An 8295-nucleotide genomic window follows, 5' to 3' on the forward strand; every position below is an offset into this window, starting at 1 on the left:
CCATGAAATTAAAAGACGCTTACTCCTTGGAAGGAAAGTTATGACCAACCTAGATAGCATATTCAAAAGCAGAGACACTACTTTGCCAACAAAGGTCCGTCTAGTCAAGGCTATGGTTTTTCCTGTGGTCATGTATGGATGTGAGAGTTAGACTCTGAAGAAAGCTGAGCACTGAAGAATTGATGCTTTTGAACTGTGGTGTTGGAGAAGACTCTTGAGAGTCCCTTGGACTGCAAGGAGATCCAACCAGTCCATTCTAAAGGAGATCAGCCCTGGGTATTCTTTGGAGGGAATGATGATAAAACTGAAACTCCAATACTTTGGCCACCTCATGCGAAGAGTTGACTCTTTGGAAAAGAATCTGATGCTGGGAGGGATTGGTGGCAAGAGGAAAAGGGGACTACAGAGGATGAGATGGCTGGATGGCATCACTGACTCGATGGACGTGAGTTTGAGTGAACCCCGGGAGATGGTGATGGACAGGGAGGCCTGGAGTGCTGTGACTCATGGGGTCGCAAAGAGTCGGACACGACTGAGCAACTGAACTGAACTGAACTGAATCATCTTTCTTTTCATAACAAGATTTTGTTGGTTTATATAATTTTTAATTCGTTGAATAATTATAATGATAAATGCAACAGATAAAAACAGGAATAACACAATTCTCTTCATAAGCACTAAATTCTTTTGGTAGGAAGAAATGAAAGGGTAGATAACAGAGAGGAGCATTATACTTGGTAATAAACGTTTAGTTAGCATAGTCCCTGATTTGTAGTCAATGTTTTTCAGAGAGAACTAAGAATATCTGTTTGCTCTGGTTACTGTTGTTGTGTAATGAACACCCAAATTTAATAGCTTAAAGAAATTATTCTATTATGCTTGTGGCTTTTGCAGGTTTTGAATTCAGATAGGATACAGTGGGAAAGACAAAGGATGAGATAGTTGGATGGCATCACCGATGCAACGGACATGAACTTTGGCAAACTCTGGGAGATGGTGTGGGGGACAGGGAGGCCTGGCATGCTGCAGTCCATGGGGTCACAAAGAGTTGGACATGACTTGGTGACTGAACAATAACAAAATAGTGGGAAAGACTTGTATCTGCTTCAAGATGCATGAAGCCTCATCTTCACCTGGAAGGTGTGATGGATGGAAGTGACAGTATCTGACAATTGATGTGAGCTATTGGCTGGGACCTTAGCTAGGGCTGTCAGTTGAAGCCTATCCATGTGGCTTGAGCCTCCTCACAGCACAGAGATCTTGCTTGGTAACTTAGGGTTTCAAAAGAGAGTGTTCTAGTGAATTTGTAGGGAATGCACTGTTTTTTAACCTAGTTAAGAGTTATTCTGTTTTTTACAAGTAGCTAATAGTGAATATATTTTTATGGACTTTTTTGGCCATCCTTTTTGTGGGATTAGCTAGTGATTCATCATCTACTAGAATTTTAAAAAGCTCAACTGGAATTCCATCACCTCCACTAGCTTTGCTTGTCATAATGCTTCCTAAGGCCCACTTGACTTCAAACTCCAGGATGTCTGGCTCTAGATGAGTGGCCACACCATCTTTGTTATCCTGGTCATTAAGACATTTTTAGATAGTTCTTCTGTGTATTCTTGCCACTTTTTCTTAATCTCTTCTGCTTCTGTTAGGTCCTTACTGTTTCTGTCCTTTATCATGCTGATCCTTGGATGAAATGTTCCCTTGATATCTCCAGTTTTCTTGACAGATCTCTAGTCTTCCCCATTCTACTGTTTTCCTCTACTTCTTTGCATTGTCCATTGAAGAAGGCTTTCTTATCTCTCCTTGCTATGTTAAAATGCTGCACTCAATATATCAGCAAATTTGGAAAACTCAGCAGCAGACCTTGGACTGTAAAGGTCAGTTTTCATTCCAATCTCAAAGAGAAGAAGTGCCAAAGAATGTTCAAACTACCAGACTGTTGTGCACATTTCTCATGCTAGTAAGGTTATGCTCAAAACCATTCAAGCTAGGGTTCAGGAGTATGTGAACTGAGAACTTCCAGATGTCCAAGCTGGGTTTAGAAAAGGCAGAGGACCAGAGGTCAAATCACCAACATTTGTTGGATCATAGAGAAAACAAGGGAACTCCAGAAAAAAGCATCTACTTCTGCTTCTTTGACTACACTTAAGTGTTTGATTGTATGGATCACAGCAAACTGTGGAAAATTCTTAAAGAGATATGGATATCAGACCACCTTACCTATCTCCTGAGAAACCAGTATGCAGGTCAAGAAGGAACAGTTATAACTGGATATGCGACAACTGACTGGTTCAAAATTGGGAAAGGAGTACAACAAGGCTGTATATTTTCATCCTGTTTATTTAACTTACATAAAGAGTACATCGAGTGAAATCCCAGGCTGGATGAATCACAAGCTGGAATCAAGGATGCTGGGAGAAATATTAACAACCTCAGATATGCAGATGATATCCCTCTGATGGCAGAAAGTAATGAAAGCCTCTTGAGGAAGGTGAAAGAGGAGAGTGAAAAAGCTGGCTTAAAACTCAACATTCAAAGAACAAAGATCATGTCATCTGGTCCCATCATTTCATGGCAAATAGAAGGGTAAAAAGTGGAAGCAGTGACAGATTTTCTTTTCTTGGGTTCCAAAATGACTGCAGCCCTGAAATTAAAAGACACTTCTTGGAAGAAAAGCTATGACAAACCTAGACAGCATGTTAAAAAGCAAAGATATCACTTTGCCAGCTGAGGTCTGTATAGTCAAAGCTATGGTTTTTCCAGTAGTCATGTACAGATGTTGGGAAAGATTGAAGACAAAAGGAGAAGAGGGCATCAGAGGATGAGATGGTTGGATCACATCACCAACTCAACGGACATGAATTTTAGCAAACTCCTGGGAGATAGTGAAGAACAGGGAAGCCTGGTGTGCTGCAGTCCATGGGGTTGCAGACTTGGATATGACTTAGCAACTGAATATCAATAACCACAGAAATATTTGCTTTTGGGACAGCATTCAGAAGACTCACAATATCTCATGATAGGTGATGTTAAGTTTGAACACTGGTTAAGATGGTAACCATAAAGGCACTATTTTTCTCATTGTAGTTAATAATTATCTTGTAGAAAAATACTTTGAGACTATGCAAATAGCCTGTTACTTCTCATCATAATTTTTCCCATTATTATTTTTTAAATGCATCCCATGGAATTTTTCTTTATAGGAGTATGATTGCTTTACAATATGTGTTTGTTTCTGCTGTATGACAAAGTGAATTAGCTATATGTATACACATATCCCCTCCCTCTTGAATCTCCCTCCCACCCACCACCCATCCTACCCCTATAGGTCATCACAGAGCACCAAGCTGAGCTCCCTGAGATATACATCAGCTTCCAACTAGTTATCTATTTTATACATGGAAGTGTATACATGTCAATACTACTCTCTCAATTCGTACCACTCACCCTTTCCCCTGTAATCACATGTTCATTCTCTATGTCTATGTCCCTATTCCTGCCCTGCAAATAGGTTCTTCTGTACCATTTTTCTAGATTCCATATATATATATGTGTGCATTACTATACAATATTTGCTTTTCTCATTTTGACTTATTTAACTTTGTATAACAGATTCTAGGTTCATCTGCATCCCTACAAATGACCTAATTATGTTCCTTTTCATGTCTGATTAATGGTCCGTGGTATAAGTACCATACCTTCTTTATCCATTCATCTGTTGATGGATATCTAGGTTGCTTCCATGTCCTGGCTATTGTAAATAGTGCTGCAGTGAACACTGGGGTAAATGTGTCTTTTTGAATTATGGTTTTCTCAGGCCAGGAGGTTAGCATATGGTAATTCTATTGTTAGTATTTTAAGGAACCTCCATGTTGTTCTCCATAGTGTCTGTATCCATTTATGTTCCCACCAACAGTGCAAGAGAGTTCCCTTTTCTCCATATCCTCACCAGCATTCATTGTTTGTAGAGTTTTTGAAGATGGCCATTCTGACTAATGTGAGGTGATATCTCATTGTAGTATTGATATGTATTTCTGTAATAATGAGAGATGTTGAGCATCCTTTCATGTGTTAGCCATTTGTATGTGTCTTTTTTGGCAAAACACTTTATTAAGGTCTTTCCTCATTTTTTGATTGGATTGTTTGTTTTTTTAATATTGAGCTGCTTTTATATTTTGGAGATTAATCCTTTGTCACTTGCTTCATTTGCAAATATTTTCTTCCATTCTGAGGGTTGTCTTTTCATTTTGTTTGTGGTTTCCTTTGCTGTGCAAAAGCTTCTAAGTTTAATTAGGTCCCATTTGTTTATTTTTGTTTTTATTTTCATTACTCTAGAAAGTGGGTCAAAAAGGATCTTGCTGCAGTTTATGTCAAAGTGTGTTCTACCCATGTTTTCCTCTCAACATTTTGTAGCATTTGGCCTTACATTCAGGTCTTTAACCCATTTTGAATTTATTTGTGTGTATGGTGTTAGAAAGTGTTCTAATTTCATTCTTTTACATGTAACTGTCTAGTTTTCCCAGAACCACTTATTGAAGAGGCTATCTTTTCTCCATTGTATATCCTTGCCTCCTTCATCAAAGATGAGGTGACCATAGTTACGTGGGTTTACTTCTGGGCTTTCTATCCTGTTCCATTGATCTGTATTTCTGTTTCTGTGTTGGTACCATACTGTCTTGATTACTGTAGCTTTGTAGTATAGTTTGAAGTCAGAAATGTTGATACTTGGAGCTGTTTTTCTTTCTCAAGATTGCTTTGGCTATTTGGGGTCTTTTCTTTTTCCATACAGATTGTGAAATTTTTTTGTGCTAGGTCTGTGAAAAATGTCATTGGTATTTGATAGGGATTGCATTTGATCTGTAGACTGCTTTGAGTTAGTATAGCCCCTTTCACAGTATTGATTCTTCCAATTCAAGAATATGATATATCTCTCAATCTGTTTGTGCCATCATTGATTTCTTTTATCAGTGTCTTATAGTTTTCTCCTTAAGTAGGTTTATTCCTAGGTATTTTATTCTTTTTGTTGCAGTGCTAAATGCAATTGTTTTCTTGATTTATCTTTCCGATATTTCATTGTTAGTATATAGCAATGCAAGAGATTTCTGTGTATTAATTTTGTATCCTGCAAATTTACTAATTCACTAATTAGCTCAACTAGTTTTCTGGTGGTATCTTTAGAGTTTTCTATGTATAGTATCATGTCTTCTGCAAACAGTGACAATTTTACTTTTTTTCCTATTCAGATTCTTTCATTTCATTTTCTTCTCTGATTACTATGGCTAGGATTTCCAGAACTATGCTGAATAATAGTGGTGAGAGTGGGCACTTTTGTAATGTTCCTGATTTTAGAGGAAATTCAGTTTTTCACCATTGAGAATAATGTTTACTGTGGGTTTGCTAGATATGGTCTTTATTATGTTGAGTTATGTCCCCTCTATGCCCACTTATTGGAGAGATTTTTCATAAGTGGGTGTTAAATTTTGTCAAAAGCTTTTTCTATTAAATATATCTATTGAGATGATCATATGGTATTTGTCCTTCTATTTGTTAGTATGGCACTATTTTACTAACATATGATATTTCTGTTTTTGTGTCAGTACTATGTATATAACAATATACCATATCCATATTTCTGTTTTTGTGTCAGGACCATACTGTCTTGATTACTGTAGCTTTGTAGTATAGTTTGAAGTCAGAAATGTTGATACTTGGAGCTATTTTTCTTTCTCAAGATTGCTTTGGCTATTTGGTGTCTTTTCTTTTTCCATACAGATTGTGAAATTTTTTTGTGTTAGTTCTGTGAAAAATGAAGTTGGTAATTTGATATTGGTAATGTAGATATTTGTTAGTATGGCACATATCACACTGATTGGTTTGTGTATATTAAAGAAGCCTTGCATCCCTGAGATAAACCCCACTTGATCATGACATACTATCCTTTTAACTCTGTTTGTTGTATTTTGTTGAGGAGTTTTGCATCTACATTTACCAGTGATTTGGCCTGTAATTTTTTGTGTGTGATATCTTTGTCTGTTTAGTAACAGAGTGATGGTGACATTGGAAAATGAGTTTAGGAGTGTTACTCCCTCTGCAATTTTTGGAAAGAGTTTGAGAAGGATGCTGCTGCTGCTGCTAAGTTGCTTCAGTTGTGTCCGACTCTGTGTGACCCCATAGACAGCAGCCCACCAGGCTCCCCCGTCCCTGGGATTCTCAAGGCAAGAACACTGGAGTGGGTTGCCATTTCCTTCTCCAATGCATGAAAGTGAAAAGTGAAAGTGAAGTTGCTCAGTCGTGTTCCACTCTTAGCGACCCCATGGACTGCAGCCTACCAGGGTCCTCCATCCATGGGATTTTTCCAGGCAAGAATACTGGAGTGGGGTGCCATTGCCTTCTCTGTTGAGAAGGATAGGTATTAGCGTTTCTCTAAATGTTTGATAGAATTCACCTGAAGCCATCTGGCCTTGAGTTTTCATTTGTTGGAAGATTTTTAATCACAGTTTCAAATTCGGTGCTTGTGATTGGCCTCTTCATATTTTCTATTTATTCCTAATTCAGTCTAGGAAAGTTGTACTGTTCTAAGAATTTGTCCATTTCTTCCAGGTTGTTCATTTTATTGGCATATGGTTTGTAGTGGTCTCTTATGATTCTATGTATTTCTGCAGTATGAATTGTAACTTCTCTCCTTTCATTTCTAATTTTACTGATTTGATTCCCCCCCCCCCCCCTTTTTTTTTCTTGATGGATCTGGCTAATGGTTTATCAACTTTGTTTTCCTTCTAGAAGAATCAGCCAGTTTTAGTGATCTTTGTCATTGTTTTCTTCATTTCTTTTTCATTTTTTTTTTATGCTCTGATCTTTATGATTTCTTTCTACTAACTTTGGTTTGTTGTTGTTATTCTTTCTCTAATTGTTCTAGGTTTAAGGTTAGGTTTTTTATTTGAGACTTTCTTGTTTGTTAAGGTGGGACTGTATTGCTATAAACTTCCCTCTAAGAACTGCTTCTGCTGCACTGCATAGGTTTTGGGTCACTGTGTTTTCATTGTCTTTGTTTCTAGGTATTTTTTATTTCTTCTTTGATTTCTTCAATGATCTCTTGGTTATTTAATAGCATATTGTTTTCCCTCCATCTGTTTGTGTTTTTTACAGTTTTTCCCCTTGTAATTGATATCTAATCTTATAGTGTTGTGGTTTGAAAAAAGGTTGGTATGATTTCAATTTTCTTAAATTTATCGAGGCTTGTTTTATGACTCAAGATTTTATCTATCTTGGAGAATTGTTCATGTGAACTTGAGAAAAAAGTGTTTTAAAAAGTGTTTTAAAAAAAAAAAAAAAAAGTATATTCTGCAGCTTTTGGATGGAACGTCCTATTTGTTGTCTTTAGTCACTAAGTCATTTGACACTTTGCTACCCCGTGGACTCCAGTATGCCAGGATCCCCTGTCTTTCACTGTCTCCCAGGGTTTGCTCAGATTCATGTCCATTGAGTCAGTGATGCTATCTAACCATCTCATCCTCTGCCTCCCCTTCTCCTTTTGCCTTCAATCTTTCCCAGCATCAGGGTCTTTTCCAGTGAGTCATCTCTTTACATTGCTGCTACTGCTGCTGCTAAGTCGCTTTAGTCGTGTCCGACTCTGTGCGACCCCATAGACGGCAGCCCACCAGGCTCCTCTGTCCCTGGGATTCTCTAGGCAAGAACACTGGAGTGGGTTGCTGTTTCCTTTTCCAATGCATGAAAGTGAAAATTGAAAGTGAAGTCGCTCAGTCGTGCCCAACTCTTAGTGACCCCTAACCCTACCAGGCTCCTCCATCCATGGGATTTTCCAGGCAAGAGTACTGGAGTGGGGTGCCATTGCCTTCTCTGCATCTCTTTACATTAGGTGGCCAATTATTGGAACTTCAACTTCAGCATTAGTTCGTCCAATGAATATTCAGGGCTGAATTCCTTTAGGGTTAACTGGTTTGATCTCCTTGCAGTCCAAGGGACTCTCAAGAGTCTTCTCCAGCACCACAATTCAAAAGCATCAATTCTTCAGTGCTCAGTATATTACCATTTTCTTAATTGTTTTGGACTTGTTTTTGTAAGTCATTTCCTTCTTTTGTGTTTCCTGCCTAGAGAAGTTCCTTTAGCATTTGTTGTAAAGCTGATTTGGTGGTGCTGAATTCTTTTAACTTTTGCTTGTCTGTAAAGCTTTTGATTTCTCTATCAAATCTGAATGAGATACTTGCTGGGTAATCTTGGCTGTAGGTTTTCCCTTTCATCACTTTAAATATATCTTGTTACTTCCTACTTGTTACA

The sequence above is a fragment of the Bison bison genome, unplaced genomic scaffold, assembly GCF_000754665.1.
Source record: "Bison bison bison isolate TAMUID 2011002044 unplaced genomic scaffold, Bison_UMD1.0 scf7180017864057, whole genome shotgun sequence".
Taxonomy (NCBI): Eukaryota; Metazoa; Chordata; class Mammalia; order Artiodactyla; family Bovidae; genus Bison; species Bison bison.